Source organism: Neolamprologus multifasciatus, chromosome 9 (genome assembly GCF_963576455.1).
Source record: "Neolamprologus multifasciatus chromosome 9, fNeoMul1.2, whole genome shotgun sequence".
Lineage (NCBI taxonomy): Eukaryota > Metazoa > Chordata > Actinopteri > Cichliformes > Cichlidae > Neolamprologus > Neolamprologus multifasciatus.
Window position 1 is genome coordinate 12,907,046 of NC_140447.1, and position 23,111 is coordinate 12,930,156.

Below are 23,111 nucleotides of genomic sequence, written 5' to 3' on the forward strand. Positions count from 1 at the left end.
ATTCCAATCTGAAAAGTTTATCATATTATTGTTTTGTAATATGTCAGGGTTGTTCCAGATAGGTGTACGTTTGCATGGGATTAATGAAGACTCCGTCAATTTTAGAAACTCCCACCATGCTGTCAGAGAAGAGCTGATGTTGATGCTTTTGAAGCATTCATGTCGTTGGATGTTTGAGCTGATAAATGGTAGATCTGAAATCTCTAGATTATTGCAAAGTGCTTGTTCTACATCTAGCCAAGGTTCATCTAAGAGGGTATGTTTTAGCCATCCTGAGATAAACTGAAGCCTGTTGGCTAAGAAGTAGTGCTGAAAGTTCGGTAGTTCTAATCCTCCTTTATCCTTGGTTTTTTGTAGTGTTTTTAAGCTTATACGTGGGGGCTTATTTTTCCAAAGGAATTTGGACATATATGAATCTAGAGATCTGAACCAATCTTGCGGCGGTTTAGTTGGGATCATTGAGAATAAATAATTTATTTTTGGTAATACCATCATTTTTATAGCAGCAACCCTTCCCATGAGTGATATGGGTAGACATTTCCATCTAGCCAGATCACCTTCTACTTTCTTTAAAAGTGGGGTATGGTTTAATTTAGTTAGATCTGCAAGCTTGGGAGAAACATTAATACCTAAATATTTTATATTTCCCGATTGCAGTGGAGTAGAAGAGGAATTATGGAAGCAGCAATTAATAGGAAGGACTGTAGATTTTGACCAGTTAATTGAGTAATCTGATATTCTTGCAAAAGAGTTTATCAATTCAATCACCCCAGAGATATTGGTTTGTGAATTTTGGAGAAAGAGTAACACATCATCAGCATAAAGGCTGATTTTATGTTCTACGTTCTTGCATTTTATGCCCTTAATTGCTGAATTCTGTCTAATTGCTGCTGCTAGTGGTTCGATAAAAATTGCAAACAGTGAAGGGGAGAGTGGGCATCCCTGCCTGGTGCCCCTCAGGAGACATAAGCTGGAGGATGTCTGGTCATTTGTTCTGACACAAGCTGTTGGGGAATTATATAATATTTTTAACCAGTTGATGAAAGAAGATCCAAAACCAAATTTGTGTAAAGTTGCAAATAGAAATTTCCAGTTAACTCTGTCAAACGCTTTTTCTGCATCTAAGGAAAATATTGTAGTTTCAAGGTTTTTACTGTATGAGTAGTCTATCAAATTAAGTAATCTACGTGTATTTGTTGATGAGTGCCTACCTTTTATGAAACCAGTTTGGTCAGGATGAATTAAGAGGGGGGTTATTTTCTCTAGTCTCTTCGAGAGAGCTTTGCAGATTATTTTGAGGTCTACATTAATAAGGGATATTGGACGATAGCTTGAGGGATATACAGGGTCTTTGCCTGGTTTTAGCAGGAGATTAATGTTTGCAGAATTCATATTTGATGGAAGTCTGCCCTTTTCTTTGATTTCTAACAACGTTCTGTAAAAAACTGGTGCTAGAATCGTCCAGAATTCTTTGTAGAATTCTGCAGGAAAGCCGTCTGGACCTGGAGCCTTATTATTGGACATATTTATCAGGGCTTCCTGGAGTTCACCTGATGTCAGTGGCGAATCCAGTGCCATTGCTTGAGAGTCTAATAATTTTGGGAGAGTTATGTTGTCTAAAAATTGATCAATTTCCTTTTTAGATGGGTTTATTTGTGGTGAATACAACGTTTTATAGAAATCCCTGAAAATGTTGTTTATTTGTTTCGGTTCATATATTGTGTTCCCAGATGAATCTTGAACAGCACATATAGTTGTTTTTTCTTTATTTATTTTTAACTGGTTTGCTAGAAATTTACCGGATTTATTACTATGTTCATAATTTTGTAAGCGTAGTCTTTGTACTAAGAATTTTGTTTTTCTATCAATTATCTCATTTAATTCTAGTTTTGTTTTGCGTATTTTGTTCAATGTTTCCTGATCTTGGTGGGACGTGTAGGCTTCTTCTAGTGATTTGATGTTTTTTTCTAATTCCTGAATATTTTTGTTTTCTTTTTTCTTTTTATGTGATGAGAAAGAAATTATTTTACCTCTCATCACAGCTTTCCCTGCTTCCCATAAAACAGAAGCTGATGTTCCGGGAGTGTCATTAAAGTCTAAATATGAAGTCCACTCTTTTTTAAAATATTTAATAAAGTCTTCATCTTTAAGCAGTGATGTATTAAATCTCCAGTTTTTACTTGGCATAGTATTATTCTTGTGCATTAGTGTTAAAGATATGCATTAGTGTTAAAGATAAATGAAAAATGAAAAATGAATATAGATTAATGAATAAATCATTAACTGAGTGAAGATTCAGCTATTGGATAAAACAATAATCACCAGATATGCCCGACATATAATAATACTCTATATCTGAACATATGACAAGCAGGAAGTCATTCATGCCTGCTGAAATACTTTGAGTTTATAACCTGAATATTACAGCAAATATTGTTGTGTTCAACTACAGTGCCGTCAGTCACTGAAGAAATTACAGGCAGAATTCCTGCTGATGTCACATCTTGTTAATGTGCACTCAAAGATGCTCTTCTGCACACCTATGTTGTAAAAAGTGGTCATTGTAGTTTCTGTTGCCTGTTGTAGTTTCAGAGAGCTTGGAGGAGCTGGAGAAAATGTGTTCAACATGCACACACTTCTGAACCTGCACTACTGCACTAATACAAACACAGTTACAATATCTACACAGTGCTCGTCTATATAAGACAATGTAGGGATCTAAAGCTGACTTTGTGCTTCTAGTTGGAGTCCAGCCTGTTTAATCAGAAGAAGACTGACCTTGGAAATAATGAACAGTAGATGGCAGTAACACACCACTGATGCAGCTAGCCTGCCAAACCCAAAGAAGAAGAACATGGCAGCAAGATTTCAGAAAAATTCACTTTTCAACATTCCCACCAAATATTCTAGATCATGATTGTAAGAGGCCTGTCTGAACTTAATATACAGATTTCATGCTGTTGTTAACTGTGTGATTTCTGATGGTTATGTTTAAGAGGTTTGTATTGAAAGTATTTTGTGATAGTTTATGGTGGGTCACGTGATTTGGGCGGTATTGATTGCTTATTTTAGGCACCTGTTCATGCAGTGTCAGTTGGAGCAGAGAGGATTGATGTGTGGCTTTATGTTTTGGGATTGCTGAGTTTTTGGTTCTCTTGTGTGCTTTGCTTTAGTTTGTTTCCCTTAGTTTTCTTTTATTGTTAAAGATTTAAAGTTTTTTTTTGTCTCAGTGAATCACTGTTTTTGGGGAAGGCGTCACAAAAGGGGCGATCGTGGCTCAAGAGTTAGGAGTTCGCCTTGTAATCGGAAGGTTGCCGGTTCGAGCCCCAGCTCGGACAGTCTCGGTCGTTGTGTCCTTGGGCGAGACACTTCACCTACCGCCTACTGGTGTTGGCCAGAAGGGCCGATGGCGCGATATGGTCAGCCTCGCTTCTGTCAGTCTGCCCCAGGGCAGCTGTGGCTACAACTGTAGCTTGCCTCCACCAGTGTGTGAATGTGAGGGTGGATGACTAGACGTGTAAAAGCGCTTTGGGGTCCCTAGGCGGGACTAGTAAAAGCGCTATACAAATACAGGCCATTTACCATTTACCAAAAGTATTCAGGTCCAGTCTCACTTTCTCAGCAGCTTTTCATTTCATCCTGAAGTTGCTGAAATTTGCCAACAATAATACATCTATGGAACAATCTCAACATGGAGCATGGCATCAAGGATGGAGAAGAATAAGGTCAGCAGATATGGATCCAGACACGGAGGTAGGCCCTGGCTGTTAAATAATTGCTGAAGTGAAGTTAAAAGCTTCATTTATTGGTGGATGTGCACATTAAGCTGCCGTTGTTAATTGAAAAATTTAGTATGCATGGCCTGTTTGGGGCTGTTTGTCTGCAGGATTCTTTGCTGCTGATTGCTGAGAGTTGAATGTGCGTGGGCACAGGTGTTAGGTTTTGTAATGTTGATTGTCATTTATGCTTAGAAATATCTACTTATATATGCTTAGAGTTTTATAATTAGTCTTAGATTGGTAGAGGTGTTTAAATAATTGTGTAGTGATAGGATGTGTGATCCTTAATAGTCTGCAAAGGCTTGGTGCGCATTCCAGAGTGTTCTGAAATCCACACCTACATCCTGGGAGCATGGGAAGAGGTCGTACCTTGTTTTATTGTTTTATGGTAGGATAAACGTGGCTATATCTGTTTTAGTCTAAGTGCCTTTTGTTTAGATAGACTGCTGGACTTTCCAGACCAGTAGGTTTAGGGAAGTCATTTATGGGGTCATACTCTGACCCCACACACACACACACACACACACAATCCTGTATCATGTATACCTATGTAAGATGTTATATGTTAATGAACCTATGCATATTTGAGTGGGGAGGTATATTCACATTGTTGTTTTTCTTTTTTTTTTTTTTCTTTTTTTTTGGGGGGGGGGGGGTGTTGATCGAAGTGTCCTTTTGTTTGCACTTACAGTCTTAAAATCTTAAAATCTACTACTCGTTGTCAGTTTCTTTGTCTCTCTCCACAGCATCTGACAAAGAAGAGATGCTCTACAGCAGGGCTAGGGAACTCCAGCCACAGACTCTGGTCAGGAGAAGAGATTTTCCAGTGCCTACTCTCCTGGGTTCAGTGGGTGAAGTTGAACAGGTACATCCTAATGCAGTTAATGAACACATGATTGGTTATCATGTCTTCAACTCTCACTGAGCTGACATCAGTGTGGTTGTTGATGCTGCAAAACAGGATGGTTTAATTAGATGCTTCGAAGCCTCAGCAACAAACCACCTGCTCCAGCAGAGATGCTTAAACCAGTTTTGTCGTTTTAGTCTGTGAAGCTGCAAAAATGGCAGACTGGAAGACTCGGATGACTTTCATCAATCTGAATCTCTCAGAATCTCAACAGGTATGTACTCAGCATTGTTGCCCAGTGAACAATGTTCAAGTGAAATCTGGTGGCAAATTGTAGGAATGCAGCCAAATGCAGAGTGTTTGTATGATGCTATTCTGTATAAGAGTGAGCAATTTAACCATTATTTAATTACTGTTTTGGTATAATTTTCTGTTCTAAAGTGACTTGTGCCAAAGCATAACAGTAAATATGCTGACTAGGGATGGGTACCGGTATCCGGTGCCATGATGGCACCGGTTCTGACATAAACGGTAGTAACCAGACCGAAAAGCAGCGCACATTTCGGTGCTTTATTTCGGTGCTTTTTTTTTTTTCCTGAGCTGTCACACACTTTGAATTCTAGCCAATCATTTTACGTTTCCGAGGATAGTAGGCGGGTCCAGGTACGTACGTTCTTTTAGGGCAGAGCTACAGATTAAAAATGCCCAAGGCGAAGCGGTCAAAAGTCTGGCTGTACTTCACAGCAAAATAAGCAAACTCAGCAGCTGCAACAAGTGCTTTAAGGTGATACTGTGATACTGTCAAAGGAGGTAACTCCTCAAATCCAATGAAACACCTGGCGACGCATAGCGTTTTTTTTTTTTAAAGCCGAAAAATGCGCCGTATTTGATAGCTTGCTGCGAGACCTCACACCGAGCACATCTACTGCGGGTGGGTTGCCTGTTATCGGACCCAGAGTTAGCAACATCCCCCAAGAACCCAAAGAGGAGAGACCTGGCCCCTAGCCCTGCCAGTGTAGCAGAAATGATGACGGATGATGATGCAGCAGCAGCCGTTCTTCTCTGCGTCAGTAGCTTAATGTTGTTAGTGTATAATTTACGTTGAGTAGGCTAACCACGTTATTACATTAATGCATGTAAGGTGAACTAGCAAACACCGTCATAGCTACATGCGGCTGTCTTCTTGTTTGATGGCAGATACTCCCTTCACCCTGGCCAAAAAGGCTAAAATGACCAAAGAAAAAGTGGAAAACAGTTAAACATGAGAGGTTTTTGGACAAAGTTTGTGTTTTTTCCATTGTTTAAGCACTGCTTCCAGCCAAGAGTGATACCATATATGCCCCATAGCTGCAGAAAAGGCTAACATTGTTATCTTTTTACAAAAAAACAGCTGAACATGAGAGGTTTTTGGACCAATTTTGTGTTCTCCATTCTTTAAGCACCGGTTTGAGCACCGTTTAAGCACCGGCACCGTTTCAAAAGTACCGGTTTGGCACCGGTATCGGATAAAACCTAAACGATACCCATCCCTAATGCTGACCCATGTGGACCATATAGTTATAATCATTCCTTCTTTCAGGTGAAGACTTGTTTTCAGAACTGAAGGAGGAAGTTTAGGAAAACCAGCACATGATGTAGAGAAATTTCAGCACTGTGGCTCGACAGGGGCAGGACCTGCCTTACCTGAATACCTTTGTCAGTGATGGAGCTTCCTGTTTGTATCCAAACACTGGGTCAGTTAAAGAGGGTGGGGGAGTAAAGAAAGGCCACGTTCTCCCTTGTGTTGGTGTAGTTGAAGTTGTAGAAGTTAAATATTGCACAGTACTGTGTCAATATTTTCTCCTCTTGCTTTTGGTGCAGTTTATCCATCTAGATTATTTTGGTATGGACAACCCACTTTTGTAGTTTTCTCTGAGCTCTGTGTCTCTGAAAAGTAATGTTTCCATTCTAAAGAAATCCAGACTGTGTTACAGATCTACTGACCTTGTAGGAATTCTGTTCTTTCCACTGAACTACATCTGCTAACCATATCAGTGTCCTGGAGGAAGCACGTAAAGGCTTTGAACAAGAAGCTTGACTTCATGACATGCTTCATGCTTCTTTGTAGTTGGCAGGTGTAGACACTGCACAAGATTTTTGAGTTATAACAAATTTATGCATTTCAACAATACTTTGATAAGTAAAGGTGGCAGTCGAGAAACAGGCAGTGCTTCATTTAACAAAGTCAATATTTATAGCAGAAAAGATGCAGGTCTAGATCATTGAACTTTAAAATATTTTTTAAGAACCCTGGACTAACCTCTAGCCTTGAAATCTGTCATGTCCAGAAACATGAACAGAATATTTAAAATGGCCGTCAGATAAAATCCACAGCAAACCTGATATGCTGCCAGTGCCAGCTTGCTTCCATGTTGGAAAAACACAGATGTGGAAGTGCTTTAAATTTCTCTGGAAACCACCAGCATGTGTTTTCACAATCAGACCTCCACGCATCATATTTCTGCCATGTTGTTTTTGAGACCAGTATGGCAAAAATCCTCATCTTGAGGCTTCAGAATGAGAATTCACAAATAAAAGGGGCAGTAACAGCAGCTACAGCCATCTTTATGCTGTTAGCAAGGCTCTCCACTTTCTGTGTAGAAACTTGCACTGTGAAGTCCGGGGTTGTTTACATTCAATGCAGTGCTGAAGACACTGGTGTTGCAATCATCATCTAGATTATTTCTACTGGAAAATGAAACAAAACACATTTTCATCTCTTAATGTTATATACAAATCTCTGATGGTGCTCTCTTTGATTTTCCAGTTTGTTTTGGATTGACTACAATGTATTTACAATAGCCAGAGTCGACTGAATTCAAATATTTCTAAAATCCAATGGATTAAAACTAAAGGGCCTAAAATTTACCCTGACTTTTATTTACTGAAAGAGATCAAATCTGAGACTGTTATATTGAGCTAAATAAAAGCAGGAATAGTAAAATTTAAAACAAAAAAAAAGCTGATATACATTACAATGTCTGTAATTAAAGGAGCATTAGCTGCTGGCAAGGCTCTCCACTTGCTCCTTCAAAACTTGTATTGTGAAGCCCGAATTTGTTTACATTCATACCAGTGTTTAAAACGACGGGGTTGAATTCAGAATGTCCGGTGGCATCGACCAGCCAAACATCTGGTGTGTTTTTTGTGGAAGGTCCATTGAGGTCCAGGCACAACATTACCCACAGGATGATGATTGAGATGCTGAGTACCTGGACTCCTCCTAAACTTCCTCCTCCTTCTGTTATGAAACCAAGTCTTCACCTAAAGATGGAAGAAAGGAGAAAATATTTAATGAGTACAATAGACCCAAAATTCAAAATGATTTAGTGTCTTATGTTCTAGTAACCTTGAAAAAGATTCACCTGTTTGTAGGTCCGTGGACAAGAGTTTTTATCTGGCTGTCTGAGAACACCCCCAGGTCCTTCCTTTGACCACCTTGGTCTTTCCTTCATTCTCACACACAGTGCTTTTGACATTCTGGTTTCTTGGGATGGCAAAACCCTGTTCTTCCTCTGTGACAGAGCTGGAAACAGCTTCAGCAGTCTCAAAGATGTTGTTCCTCGTCTCCTTATTAAGAGCACACTCCATCTATGCAGTGAGCTCTGCCATGGGGAGACTTCTTTCAAGGTTGCTGCCAGAACTCCACAAGTCTATATGGTCCACATGGCTCAGCTCATCTGTGGTGCCATGAGTCACTTTAGAAAAGCCAATTATACCAGGGTAAACTGCTGAGTGGATTTTAAAGCCTAGAGGTGGTGTAGGCAAGAATGCACAGGACTGAAAGAATCCTTTTCCCCTCATTGATCCACATTCATTGATTCATCATTTAGAAAACTGAAAAAAGCATTTAGAAAGTCATCAAATAAATGAGCTCTACTACAACTTTCCACCTTATTTTACTGAGTATTCATCGTTGTCTGCAATTTATCATTTTAACCACTGATGTCTGAAGAAAAAGTGTAATCTCACAGATACCTGTTTGCAGCATTGGGCGGCAGGATTTCAGTTTCTTTATACCAGTGATATCAAAGTGAGGCTGCAAGAGGTTGTTTATAAATTTGTAATCAGCTGTGTAAGATGGTAGACTGGTATCACCTGCATATTAACTCACCTCCACATTTACTGTGAGAAATGGCCACTGATGTGTGAGTGGGTTTGTTTCACAACTGCTGTGAGCCAGTGGCTGTGATTGGGCTGGGTTCACTGAAGGCAGGTGTATTTGATTGCACTCTAGTCTAGTCTACTTATACTCCAGACTACAAGTACTGCTGTTAGTGATGGCCAAATGAAGCTTTGTGAAGTGTTGAAGCTTGTATTGGCCAAAAGTATGAAGAGCAGCTTGAATCTACAACTTGAAATGAACTGCTTCATTATCATTGCCCAGTCACAGCTTCTGTTTAACATCATGTGATAATTCTGTCTGATATCAGGCTAACGTTGTGGTGCTTTGAACCTGTATTTTTCTGTGTGGCACAATGTTATGTCTGTGTCATTAATAAATTTGATGAATAAATTTGTTTAAACATGAACAATGGTGTGGTCTCCCTTTACTTGTGATTTAACATTTGTAAACATAACAGACCAAAACATACAAGAATTTGCCTCCATTTAGACTTCTTCTGTTTGGATTTATCATCAAACCATAAAGTCCACTGACTCCACTAACTCTGAGAATAATCTCTGAAGAATTGGTTTAACTATAATCTAATATAATAAACATACAATATTTGGGCCTTTGTAAAAACTCCATCAGTAGTAAACTGATGATAAATCACATTGAGTTAGAAAAAAACTTTTCTTTAATCCCTTGAACTGTTTCTATTTATTATTAAATGATATAGGAACCAAAATTGATTCAGCTAATAAAAGAGAATCTCATCCCAAACCATTACCTGCTGGAATTAAGTTATCCGGGAGCTTAAAGGTGCAATTTTTAAAAATGTATATGTTTCACCAAACAAAACAGAATGCAATTCAATTATTTTGATTCCTGTTCAACTAATATTTGCATCACCTCTAAGAGTTGTCCTATAATATAAGTTGAAAGACGACAGTATTAAAAGTACAGAAGTGTAATTTTGGGTGGACATTGCTGTAATTGTCTCAAACTACAATTGTGTGAGCTGTGAGCAACAGCAGTTAATGATGGTCCATTTGAAGCTGAAGCTCCGGCACATGTGTCAAAGACAGCATCACGGTGCTGCAGAAATACTGTGTCGAGGCATTGTACGTCTGACCAGAGACGTCTGAAGTTTCTTTCAGTACGTCACTGCTTCAGTCCTTGACTCAATGGTTTATAAGGAAGTGAATCACTGGTGGGATTTGTGGTGTGTGTTAGTGATTTTGTGCAAGAGATAGCAAGTCAGTGTGCAACATATTGAAATACATTATTGGTCCAAGCCGTCATAAATAGTAAGTAGTGGGAAGAAAATAACCTTCAATGTTAAGCTTTTTTTTTTTCTTTTTTGCTTCTTTTTGCTCCGTTTTCCTTTTCCTTTTCTTTTATAATAGAAACTGTGATCAAACCCACTCATGTTCACAGCATGTAACAATAACTGACAGTCCAGGGCATTGTTGTTTGTTGATGTGTACAGTGTAGTGTAAGCATTAGAAGATCATAAATAAAACAGTAACATTTATGTAAAAGTCATTTAAATTAAAATGAACAGGAACTTTATAGATTTTAAAAACAGTATTTTGGGGTGTAGGTGCTCATCAAAATAGAAAACTGGGCTGAACTTTTAACTTCCATCCATCTGTTCATTAAACATAGGAGGAAGAAATGTCAGGCTGGTTGGGTGCATGTGCTGTGTTATATTTAAATGAGTTCACTTTGTGGCTGGGTGTTGTCTGTGTTCTCTGTGACAGTAACGTTCATAGATTTCACTATTTACTGGAGAAGTTACACTGACTGGGAATCTGTTTGACTTCATGATTGTGTTTGTGGCATGATCCCTGTGTGAATTGTTTTTTTTTATGATGTAATTTTTTTGAGTCCTCCTCTGTAACAGTGTCACAGACTCTCGTAGACCAGGACAAAACGTTGTAGCATCAGAGACAAGACAAGGTGGTAAGTTAGAAAACATATCATGTGTTTAGGAGCAGGTCAGTTGTATAATGTGTGAATGGACGAGTTAATGAATGAATGAAATCATGCTCTAACTGAAATGGTCAAAGTCTGGGAGCCAGTGTTAGTCAGTGCTTGTGTGGGCCAGATCACTGGGCACAGGTGTAGCTCACTGCAGAATAAAGCACAAAAAACAAAACGGCAACAACTAGCACCCAGGTGAACGCAGACTGATGGATGAGGATCTCTGGCTTATTTTTATGTTTCTGAAGATTGCTTGTAGATGAGGCCACACTGCAGGTTTAGCCCTGGCTGTGCTCTCTAGTGCCACCTTTTACCACAAGTGATCTGACAGTAATTGTAGCAATTTACTGTAAATGAAACATTTCAATGAAATTGCTTGCATGGTACTCAACCTAGAAGTGGCATAGTGGTCTGTGAAAGAGCATAAAGCACTTGACTCAGTGATATGTTTGTGTGAGGATGCATTGTAAGACAAAAACTGATCATAGAAATAAGGGTTCTGTTGTTCATAGAAACACTGAAACCTTTACACAAGTCATGCTTGTTCAATAAGTGAGAATGTCTGTTTGAAGCTGCCGTGTCTTATCAGCAGTGTTGGGTAAGTTACTTTAAATTAGTAACTTTACTAGTTACTTCTATCAAAAGTAACTCAGTTACTTCAAGTTACTCGTTAGTTTCAAAGTAATTAGTTACTAGGCAAAGTAACTTTGGTTTTACTCAGAATTCCCTTGTTAATGTGTTGCTTCCGTAACTGGATACACAGCAAGATTGCCAGTCTTCTAGCTTGCTTACTTGCCACAAGTGCACCGTGCCACCTACCAATAGAAAGGAAAAAATAATGTGCATATTTCCATGAGAGAAATCCCACGCCTGGACCATCGTTGACCGATGATTCAAGCCTACGTCACAGTGTCATGTGCACTTTTTACATCCAACATGAAAACTGCAGTCGTGGTGCTTTTGATTGTACTCAGAACTTGGAAATTCTATCTTCCAAATAGGAAGATGTAGGTAACACCAGACTGCAGATGAACTGCATACGCGGCTGGACTGGGACAAAAAATCGGCCCGGACATTTTGACTAGAGACCGGCCCACCATTATAGGAAAAATCATAAAGCGTTTGAATGAAAACAAACACTGTTGTGACAGTGATGTACACTGTTTTTATGGTATATATGCATCAATCGTTTGTTGTAAGATTCAGATAATAATTTTTTAAAAGCGAGACATTTTAAATGAGAATAAGAAAGAAAAGTATTTCTTTGTGCCCTCCTTTCCCTGTTAATGCCCTACCTGCCCCCCGGCAAAACTTTCCTAGACCCGCCCCTGCACAGTTACCAGCTGTCAGCTACGTAAAAAAGGGATCCCGGTGTTATTTGTCTCTCGCAAGGGCGTAGATTTGGCATGGACAGAAGGGACGTGTCCCCACTAATATCCAGCGATTATTAAATTGTCCCCACCAATAATTTGATCTCTTTGAGTAAAGAAAACAACAGGATAGAAAGAAAAAAAAAAAGATCTGTCAGCGTCTCATTCACCCAGCACTGCAGAAAGAGTTAAATTACATTCTCTACTGGAGTTCTACGTCATGTGACAAATATGGCCAATGTGATTGGCTGTGCCTTTCAGTAGTGATGTGCGATACCACTGATTTCCTTTCCGATCCGATACCAAGTAATATTCAGGGTGGTATCGACGATACTGATCCGATACCGATACTTGTATCTCAAATTATAGCGTCATAATGATTACAGGGCATCAGATTACTTGTTCTTATCACTTAATAATGCAGCGTTCATCATATAGAAATAAAAAAACTGAAGTTGTGCCTATTTGAACACCTTGCCTGCCTGCAGCACTAAAGGACTCCGTGAGAGACATCTGTCTCGCCCTAGCAACACCTGTCCCTGTCCTCCTCTTCAGTTCGCCTCAACATACACTTCTCATATTCTGTGATATGATTTACTCTGAGGTGTTTGACAAGGTTAGTGATGTTGCCATACATGCCAACCCTCCCGATTTTTCCGGGAGAATACCGAATTTCAGTGCCCTTCCCGAAAATCTCCCGGAGCCACCATTCTCCCGAATTTCTCCCGAATTTCTCCCGATTTTCCACCCGGACAACAAAATTAAAAAACCATATCGCAGAATTCATAGCGATCCCAGCCAATTCCAGTTTCCAACAATGGCGGCAGCTACTTAGTTTTAATATCACTCTTATTTCTCTTTCTGGGTCGCAAAAAACTTTTAACATATTTTTAGGTGAGAATGTAGCTGTGTAAACTTCAAATATCTGAGCCAACTGACACATTGTTTTCAAACCCCCGCGGTCTTTCGCTACTCGGGTTAAACATGATATACAAGTCACTTTGATAACTTAAAAATTTTATTGTTTGGCTTTTTCAGTGTTTTATTTGTTCGTGAGTAAATCGGTTTGGCTTAGATTAAAGTTATTAGATTAGATTAAATTAAATTGAACTTTATTAATCCCTCGGGAGGGTTCCTCCGGGGTTTTCAAACAGCTGAATAAACGTCAAACAGAAAATGATTAAACAGAAGTGAGTTTACGTCAGCGCCCGGTTATATTCACCCTCCACCGAGGGAGCTCGTGACGTACTACCCGGCTTTCTTTAGACCGCGAAGGCCGGGTCCTCAGGTGGAAGCAGCCTCTGAATTTGGACACCCCCGCTGTTTCCGGCCGGCCAATAATAACGGTGATTTAACGTATTTTATCCGATAAATAAACCCTGTAAAATGTATTTATCAGCCCCCCCCCCAACAGAACTTTTGAATGTCTCCCTAGTAGGCTACGGCCACAACACCTCACTCTTGGAGCACTTTTTTGCCACATGTATCGCATGTATGTATGTATGCTCAGCCATTGTTGTGAGTGCGCACGCCAAGGCGCTGCGAGACATTGGCTGTATCCCAATTCAGGGTCTGCAGCCTTAACGTACGCAGCCTCAACGATCCTCAAGGGCCGCGTACTTAAAGACCGCTAAGGCCGGAAGTGCGAGGCTTGTGAAATGGGACGGTCTAGCCTCCGTTGCGCTGCCCAGGTTGCCTAGCAACCATGATACTAACAGCTGGAAACGTTTCATACAGCATTGTTTGACAGAAATGAAGGAGAAAATCTTTTGTTCATTTGTTTGTTTCTACATGAGCTTTGATCATTCTCTGTAAGATTAAGCTCAGCTATTGAACGGCGTATATTTTAAAGTAAAGGCTGTAAAACCAAGTTAGTACAAACGTCACTAATGTTACATAACTTTGCCGACATGTGGCCAACAGTAATGTTTTGATGTTCTTCGTTATTAAACATTTGCACATAAATAAGTGACATGATATTCAGTACTTACTTAAAGTTTACTCTTCAGGCGCCCCTCATCCGCCGTTTTTTTTAGGCAAAATTATCCACACCCACCGCCGCGCTATGCATTCTGGGATATGTTGGGCCACGAAGTCTACACCGCCACGTCCTTAAAATTCAGGGAAATTAAGGCCGCATTTGAAGGCCGCATTTCGAGCAGCCTTCGAGTTAGGACAGCCTTCGTAATCGGCCTTAAAATGCGGCCTTTAAGGCTGCAGACCCTGAATTGGGATACAGCCATTTATACAGCCGTATTTCGCACATGACTATGAAAGGCGGAAGAGGAAGTAGTTCCTTCGAATGTAGACAATCCGAATGTTATAGGCTGTATCCCAATTCAGGGTCTGCAGCCTTAAAGTACGCAGCCTCAACGGTCCTCAAGGGCCGCGTACTCAAAGATCGCTAAGGCCAGAAGTGTGAGACTTGTGAAATGGGACGGTCTAGCCTCCGTCACGCTGCCCAGGTTGCCTAGCAACCATGACAGCTGGAAACGTGTGGTTGACAGAAATGAAGGAGAACATATTTTTCTCATTTGTTTGTTTGGTTCTACATGAGCTTTGTGTGATTTAATAAGTATCACACACACAGTCCTGAGACCACAGGACTGTAAAACATGATTGTTGGGCTTCATATCTGTACTGAACAGTCATTTAAGATTAGCTAGTAAATAACAATTAGTTAATGTTGTTCATGAGACTAAAATCAGTGTAAATATGAGATGGCCAATATTATAGTTATTATATTAATCATTATTAGTTATTACAGCAGTGAGTTTGAACTCTCAAATCAAATCACTTCTATTGTCACATCACATGTGCAGGTACACTGGTACAGCACATGTGAGTGAAATTCATGTGAGTGAACTCTGTGTCAAATACTGAGCTTCAGTAAAGATTCAAGTTGCAGCTATTCATATCTCCTATCACCTTAAATCTTCACTCAAAGACACTCAAGTATCTTTGACAGTGTATATATAGATGTATTATATATAAGAGACAAATGTTGTTCCTTCAGTATGTTGGCATTATTACATTTGGCTCAATGCTTACATATATGTGTAAAAAGCAAATGTACAAGCTGTGATAACTGTGTCTGATAGAATGAAGAGTAGACTGATATATGAAATATTCCTTTATTGGGTGAGAAAATCAGACCATGTCATAACTGCTTTAAGTCATACAGAATAGATATCAGAGCCTTAAACTGGCTGACTTCTGTTAAATGGGTCAAACTGGGCAGAAAGTATACAAACACATAACATCCTTATAGAATATGATGTAACACTATAGATCAACTTACCTCAGAATATATGAAGCATATAAACAATTACAGCAATATGATGCAACAAACACAGCAGTGCTACTAATCCAAAATACTCAAAGCTTCATAGAACTGAAACAAACATTTATTTTTAGGTCCATTCTGCTGCTGATACATACTTTAGGTTTCTGAACATTAAACTTGTTGCTGCCTTTCATAGTGTGTAACTTGAAGGCCCTGAGTACTTTCTCCCACACTGAAAACACTGGAATGATAAAATTATTTGAACATTACCTAATAAGACTGATTCAGGACAGACAATTAGTTATCCTAAACTTTCCTAGCAGTCCTTCACAAACAGGGAACAGTCTGTCTATTCTCTCCATGTGTCAGCTGCTGCTGGCTCTTCCTCCTCCTCTTCCTCACACACTGCTGAGTTTGTCCTGGTGGATCATCAGGGGTGCAAAGCCTCACAGATGATGTGCAGCAGTGAGTCCCTCAGTCTGTCCTCACTCTGGACACTTGCAGTTGTCACACATGGAAATCAAATGTGTGATAAGCTGCAGGATTCAAACAAAAGTGTAACTTATAAATACATGTTCATACTTTTATTCCACAATCAGAGAGAAAGAAACAGAGAGAGAGTGCAGGACAGACACACAGGTGACAGTCTCAGGTGTATACACTGCTACAAAACAGCACCAGAGAAGGAGGATTTAGTGATTGTGTTATTACGAGTGCTAAACAAGAAGAGTTCCCAGATGGTACAGTGGACACATGTGTGACTCCTGTGATTAAAGCATCTTTCTTTCAGCTTAACGAGTGAACCGTCAGCTCGTTCAAACACACGTTAAAGTCTGTTTGGCTCGACACCACCAAACAGAGGCAGCAATATAACATAGCTAACATTAACAGTGCAGTGAATCCTGCTTGTGCCGTGATATTCAGGACTGCAAACCGAGCAGCATTCACTGACTTTCAGCTTGTTGTGTTTGTGGATATATGACTGAATTTAATTATCCACAAAATCATCACATTCTCTGTAAGATTAAGGTCAACTATTGTATTATTATATTTTAAAGGCTTTAAAAGCAAGTAAAAGCTGAACGTACAAACATCGCTAATGTCACATAATTTTGCCGACATGTGGCCAACAGTAATGTTTTAATGTTCCTCATTATTAAACATTTGCACATAAATAAGTGACATAATATTCAGAACTTACTTGTCACAGTTTACTCTTCGGCTGCTCCGCTTCTGCTGTCTGCAGCAAAATTATCCACACCGACTGCCGCGCTATGAATTGTGGGATATATGGGACCACGAAGTCTACACTGCCACAGCCTTAAAATTCAGGGATATGAAGGACGCATTTGAGGGCCGCATTTCGAGCAGTCTTTGAATTGGGACAGCCTTCGGCGCGCCACTGTGACGTCATCAGCCTTAAAATGCGGCCTTTAAGGCTGCAGACCCTGAATTGGGATACAGCCATAGTTTCTTTCCACTGTGTTCCTGTTAATGATAAACTACAAATTTACTCTAACTTACTAAAATATCGATATTTTAATGTGAGAATCGATTCTAGAACATAAATGATTGGTATCGGAGGAATCGATATTTCAGGATTGATCCGCACATCACTACCTTTCAGTGAGCTCTGTTTAGTTTTAGCAGCGGCAAGCCTGCGCTGCGAGGAGGAGAGAAGGATGGCAGCAAAAAGGAAGAACCTGGATATAAGAAAAAAACCTGTAAGTCACTGAAACTCAAGTTCACTCATAAAATGTGTCCGTCATAATAACGTTACAGGCTATGCTAGGCTTTGGCCTACATCAGTCTAAAATTGTATGTACCCATTAATAACGTGTTTTGGAAACTAACTGCACAACAGGCAGTACTCCCAGAGTAGCATTTCTAATTTTGATTGAAGCTGTCGGAGAAAACGGCAGCCTCGAGCAAGCCAGGATATTAGTTCACAGAGGCTGTTAAAATTAACGTCAAAATATTGGTGACACAATAATTTCATCCTAGTGGCACTGACATATTCATAGGGTTAATTTTTGAGACAAAATATCATGAGATAGTCACAATTTTGCAAATATTCCACCTTGTAGTGCAGTTTGCACAAATTGTTGTAAAAATGCACTCTCGCTACAAACGTGCCAAGATCTGCACAATTTGACAGAAACACTGAAGCAGCTCCACATTTTATTCTTATTGTCATGTATGTCCTATTTGTCAGGTGACAGAAGAACCAACACAAAGCTCAGAGAGTAATGGTGATACAAGATCACAGGTGAAATTTGATGATGACTTGTTGGTTCATTACTGTATTTGAAGCACATGTGTGACTGCATGTATTTGAAATGTCTCACTGTTATTTATCAGGTGACAGAGGCAGCTCTGCCATGTTGGAGCTCGGACAGAGGTGAAGAGGCGAGGTCACAGGTGACTGACTGATGATTTGGTGCTATAGATTAACTAGTAGTTATTATCATGACAATTGTCAGGCTGCTTTTAGTCATCCCAGTATCCTCAGTTGAGGCTGAAAGAAGCTTCAGTGCTCTCAGAAGATTAAAAACATGGTTAGCAAGTTAACAATGACTCAAATGAGATTAAACAATGCTGCTGTATGTCCACCAGGAGAGACTGGACAGTATAGATGTAAAACCAATATGCCAGCAGTTTATCTCAGTTAACGAGAGGAGAAGGCATGTGTTTGGCTCCTTCACATAGTGGACATTGAGTTGTTGTGTGGGACACCAGTAGTATTAATGTCTGTTGCTGTAACAGTAGCTCATGCTTAGAATAGAAAATCCCAACTCATTGATCTGATCGGGGGAATAGTGTGGCTAAAATGTTGCATAATTTTGCTGAGAGATCTTTTACTTTGTGGTAATCTTAGATGGACATAAACCACCAGGTCATTCACTGTTCCCTTAGTGCTAATGTATCAGAGATGTTGGTGTAATGTAACTGAAGTAATGTTGTTAAGTCCTTGAGCTCATATTTGTTTATTGTCATGACTGTATTTCAGGGCTGGACTGGCCATCGTGCATACCGGGCATTTGCCCAGTGGGCCGCTCGTGATTTTTCGTTTTTATGGGCCAATGGGGTTTTCTTCCTTTTCTTTTTTTAATGGTATAAATGAATGGTGGTGGATTGGCCAGTTGGTCATGATCAACTCTGGGCTGGACTAATTACAGCCGAGGAGGTCAAACTTTAAAGTTAAGGTGAAAAGGAATGTGATTTGTCCCGTACTACTTCAGCTAGAAAGTTGCTAATTCAATCATGAAACTGATCAATGATCAGCTGATCGGCTTTTCTCTCTGCACCAGAAAGAGGAAACCAGCGGAGGCCGCATTAAACAACAGCAGCACGTTTAAGCTTGATCAGCTGTTGTTAGCATTTATTTAATATTACTTTCTAGTATCAGTTGATGTTTGCTGGAGCCACAGCTGTAAAGCTGCTGGTCATAATATCGGTTTGGTTATCTGGTGAGAGGGAAACATGAAGATGAAACCAGGAGATGTCCTTACTGAATCATCAGAGCTGAACAGGTGATGGAGAAACAGGTTTACCTTTTAGGTGACATGAATGAGTTGAAGGGAAGTTCTGAACTGTTTCTGAGAGACAAATAACACCAGGATTCTTTTCTATGTAGCTGAAAGCTGGTAACTGTGCAGGGGTGGATCTAGCAAAGTTTTGCCAGGGGGCCAGGTAGGCTATTAACAGGGAAAGGGGGGCACAAAGAAATACTTTTCTTTCTTATTCTCATTTAAAATGTCTAGCTTTTAACAAATAATTATCTGAATCTTTCAACCAACGTTTTCATCTGATGTAAAATGTATAGAAATCCATTATTGTATTCAGTAAATATTAAGTCTAGTTAGTATATACCCTAGTAAGTTATAGTATTCTTTACTTTGTTAATGTACCATCTGTGCAGTCTGCAATTCTGTTGAAGAAAGATGTTGAATCTATTTAATTACTGGAGAAAAATAATAGATTTATGTGCATTTGTTTTATACGTGCATTAAATTTAAATCGGTTTTGTTAGTTAAGCATCTTGAGGCAGAGGGTGGGGGAGTGATTCCCTACTTTTTTTTTGTTTTCTTTTTTTGCTGGGAGTTGGCAACCCTTTTAGTTATTGGTATATGTAATTATAAATTAGGTGTTACTGTTTAGAATACCAGAATAGGGAAGGTGGTGTAGGTTTAAGCTTATTATAAAGGCTTTAACCCTTTAAAGCCGGTTGGAGCTGGCACGCTCTGTTTTGCATAACTATTTTTAAATCCTGGTAGCACTGCAACCATGTAAGCTAGCGCAATAATTTTTTTTGCATATGAAACCGGAGGAGTTGTACTTACATCTTATGCCATCAGCTTGTCCTAAGTCACAGTTTCCTTCCACATATAGCTTTGCAAAAACTGCATAAAAACCACTTGCAGCAACAAAAACATAATATTCCAGAAACAGCTTTGCCGATCCGATCAGCTGTTTGTAACACTTCCTACTCCATCAGCGTGAACTATCGCATGTCCTCCATGTCTTGCCCGAAACCGGAAGTGACGTCATTTTTGCGGAAATGTAGTTTTTTTTACCATCAGGGCCTTATGAGCCTATACTGGTGTTTTTAAAAGTTATGTTTGAGTTTATGACTTTCTGTGTCGTTTCTGGGATGCTTAGGACTCATATTGCACTGCTGGAAATAGTTTATTTTGCATATGATGTTTTTTTGCAAATTTGCACTATAATATTTATTTTCGTTTTTCCTGCAGTATATAAAAATTGGTGTATTTCAAAAATAAAACTATGAAGACACTTAAAATAAATTTCCTGTGGTGGGAAACTATTTTGTGCAACTTTTTTGTATTTACAGTTTTGAGGGATAAGCCTCTTAAATTTCTATATAATATATTTCATAGGCTGGTCACATAACAATGCACAACGTGGACAATGTAAAACTCATTATCACTAATGGTATGATTAATGTCAGGAATAACCGGCAATTCCCTTTCATACGAAATCAGGGAACAATAACTGACAAGCCCAGAACTGCAATAGACAATAAAGACTGTGACTCCACGCAAAGCACCTCTGAAACTTCAGAGAATGGGGAATACTGTAACTGCACGAAAAGCACCTCTGAAAACTCAGAGGATAAGGAAAAATACAGATTTTCACTGAAAATCTGTTTGGAAAAGCTGGTGGAGCAGTTTGTAAAAAAAATTAGGCATAATTATCAGTCCGGAAAGGGTTTTAGCCATTTACAACAGGCTTACCAACAGAATTTGGGCTGAAATACGGGATGACATTGATAAAATCCCCTTAAAGAAGTTAAAAAACTTACACAAGGTCATGTTCAAAGCCCTGTGTAAAAAGTGGAAAGATCCAGAATTCATTCTGCAAATCATGGAATTAAATAACCCAACATTCCACAATAAAATTGTTAACATTTTCATGGAGGAGGCAGCCAAACTATCGAAGAAACCAGGTTGCATACGTCGTTTTTTCTCATTTATAGGCTGACTGTTTTGTTGCAACAGGAGACAAAACAAGGTTGATGTAATGTAGAAGAAACATCATGATATTGACTGAAAATGTTTCCAGAAAACAAATTGTAGACTTTAAATTGGCTAGTTTTAAAATTATAATGGCTCTTTTTAATTGATGGACTTACTTTTGGGAACCCATTCACCAGTCGCGGCAGATGGCTGTCCCCTCACTGAGCCTGGTTCTGCCGGAAGTTTCTCCCTCTTAAAAGGGAGTTTTTCTTCCCCACTGTCGCCTAGTGCTTGCTCAGAGGGGTTAGTCTGTTTGGGTTTCCTTTTTAATAACTTAAAAAAAAAAAAAGTTATTAAAAAGTTAACATCAATAAAAGTCTTAAAATTTTACACTCTGATTTCTGTTTGTTTTCATTGTCTGTAAGTTGAATAAATACATGTGTTATTTGTTATTTAGTTCAAACCGTGGGTAGAAAATGCAGAGACAATGCTGTGCCATCATGTGACCACAACATAAAGATATACTGTAATGGCATTACAAAGGTTGGAACTTTAAAGATACTATATAGGGTATAAAATTATTATTATTAAAACTACTGTATTCTCTCTGTCTCTTTCTGTATCCAGTGCACAGTGATACCAAGGAAACCCCTCATCTTTCGGTCCAAATAAATGTCCACAGTGACTGAAACACGATCAGCCTCATTCAACTGAGTTTTTAACAGGTTCTCTGTTTTTGATGTACTTGTTCTGAGACATACTGGGCTGTATTTGCTCTTGTTTTCCACAATAGACAGGAGCAGGTTGCAACCAATAATCAAGTCACTTAATAATGCATTTGTGATGGCTTTCTGCTTTTGACAATTCATGCTGTACTGCCCGGCACAAGTGTCCAGAAACTGTGAAATGGAAGGCTGTTGGTATCTTCTGAGTTAGTTAAATGTCACAATAAGGAGAGAGAGCACTGTCTATTTTTGATCACTTACATCATATAGTATATATACACTAAGTTTATTCTGTCTGTAATTAATAAGAAAACTCCAGACAATTCCATTCTGAGCTTAAGAAGCTTCTGATAGGTTAGTAGAGTCCATTTGAGTAAATTGGTGGCACACCTGTGGATGCATATAAGGCACCCCCAAAATAACCTTAAATCGTATGAAAAAGCTTCTAGAAAACAAATTGTAGACATTAATTGGCTAGTTTTAAAATTAAAGAGACAGAGAGGATACAGCTGAAATTCAAACTGCTGACCTTTCTTTGACCACTTCAAAGGATTACACACTGGTTACAGAATCTGTGAGAAATCTGAAGCTATATGTGACGAATACAACATCAAAGATAAACTAGACTATATTATTAGAAACACTTCTGCCAATATGTGGAAAGCATTCAATGTCTGCTTCCCAACTGAGCAATGTGAGGAACATAAATGTTTTCTGTTATTTGCATTCCCATCAGCATAAAGCTGGGCATACACTGTGCGTTATTCAGCTTCTGCTCAAACTGTACGATTGACTCGCAGGGGTTAGAAGTTCGTAGGTCACGATGGCTCACACTATACGGCCCGATGCTCTGATGCGACCCGAGTGCTCACACTGTGCGTCCAAAAAAATGAAGGTTATAAAAGAAAATCTGTCGCTCACTCTCCCTCTCTGTCTTTCACTCACACAGACACGCACACCACCACCATCAACTTTGCTAGTTTGCTAATGAAAAACATTGATCAGGCAGCTGTGATTGAGCAGCAGTGTAGATCCAACTATTTTCACGGTTGTTGTGGTCATGATGATTTTGAATGGGGCTGCAGGGCACGGGGGCGATCCGCGTTAACTCGCTAACGGAGATTTGCTGCGTTAATGCAGTTATGGCGTTAACGTCATTTTAACGAGATTAACGCTGACAGCACTAGAAAAAAAAAAAAAAACACATTTACATGACTTCAGTGTGATAGGCACCAATTACAAAGTTATTTTATTTTCTTAAAGTTTATCTTAATATTATATACAAAATGTGTGTTGTGTTCTCATTTCCAAGCATGAGTTCTTAATAGAATCTAATTTACAGTATCGCCAGATTCTAATATTTCTAAAATCCACAGGTTTTAAGATTAAAGACCTAAAATTCACCCCATGTTTTTTCCTTTACTAAGAGAGAGCAAATCTGATTTTCATCAACACAATCAAATATTGTAGATTAGAATATTAGTTCACCTA

General features: G+C 39.2%; 1 long non-coding RNA gene across 1 annotated transcript; it reads left to right on the plus strand.

Moving 5' to 3' along the window:
- The first annotated feature begins 3,251 nt into the window (after positions 1 to 3,251).
- Positions 3,252 to 7,846, plus strand: LOC146511217 (uncharacterized). The gene is made up of 4 exons (XR_014876062.1): positions 3,252 to 3,753; positions 4,526 to 4,644; positions 4,824 to 4,900; positions 6,206 to 7,846. It is a non-coding gene; the product is annotated as an uncharacterized LOC146511217 (long non-coding RNA).
- The last annotated feature ends 15,265 nt before the right edge of the window (positions 7,847 to 23,111 follow it).